Source organism: Elephantulus edwardii, unplaced genomic scaffold, assembly GCF_000299155.1.
Source record: "Elephantulus edwardii isolate Elephantulus edwardi_28Jun2011 unplaced genomic scaffold, EleEdw1.0 scaffold00168, whole genome shotgun sequence".
NCBI classification, from domain to species: Eukaryota; Metazoa; Chordata; class Mammalia; order Macroscelidea; family Macroscelididae; genus Elephantulus; species Elephantulus edwardii.
The window spans coordinates 1770197-1770994 of record NW_006399918.1 but is presented as its reverse complement, the minus strand read 5'-3'; positions in this window follow the sequence as shown (position 1 = coordinate 1770994).

Here is a 798-nt window from a genome sequence, read left to right as displayed (position 1 = left end):
TTAGAGTTTTCTTGCTTATAATTTTTACAGAAGCAGATCACCAAGCTTTTCCTCCTAAGACCATACTGGAAGAGTGAGGGATTCAAATTGTAGACCTTTAGCTAGGTAGTCAAACACAAAGCATTAGCAAAGGACCCAATTCATAATCACCTCTATGTCACCTTTCTTTAAATTATCTTTTGAATGTGTCTTCTTTTCTCCATCTCTACTTCTACCACCAACCTAGGTTTTTTGACTGGTATCCTGAAATAGCTTTTACATACACGAGGCTAAAATCAATGGCAGAGCCCATAACACTGTACACATGTTTCTCCAACTGGCCTTCTAACCTAGCTGGTCTGCTTTCAGTTTCTATAATAAATACGGTTTTTTTCTGTCCAAGCTAACAGTTTGCACAAGCTAACAGTTCCCTCTGCTTGAATAGCTGCCTCTTTTCTTCTCTTTCCCTTTTCCTGCACATAATTCATTACAACTCAGACCTTGTTCCAAATGCAAATTTCTCAAGAAGTCTTTCCATTTTGCCCAGATTTCTGTGAGCAAAAGTAACCTTGTATGTTACTTATATGTTATCAGCCCCATATGTTCACTCAAATGGCACATTTCTGCATCCTTCCTTGAATCAGCTGGAGAGCTGTTAGAGCTCCTGAATTCTTGCCTCCTTACTCTGGTTCTTCCCAGAGTAACTCCATGTCTTCACCTAAGAGTGTAGTTGTGAGCTCTGGAGAGAATAGGTTCGCTCTTGCTTGGATCTTGGAGATATTCCCTTATTTATCCTATTTTAGGATTATCCAAATTATG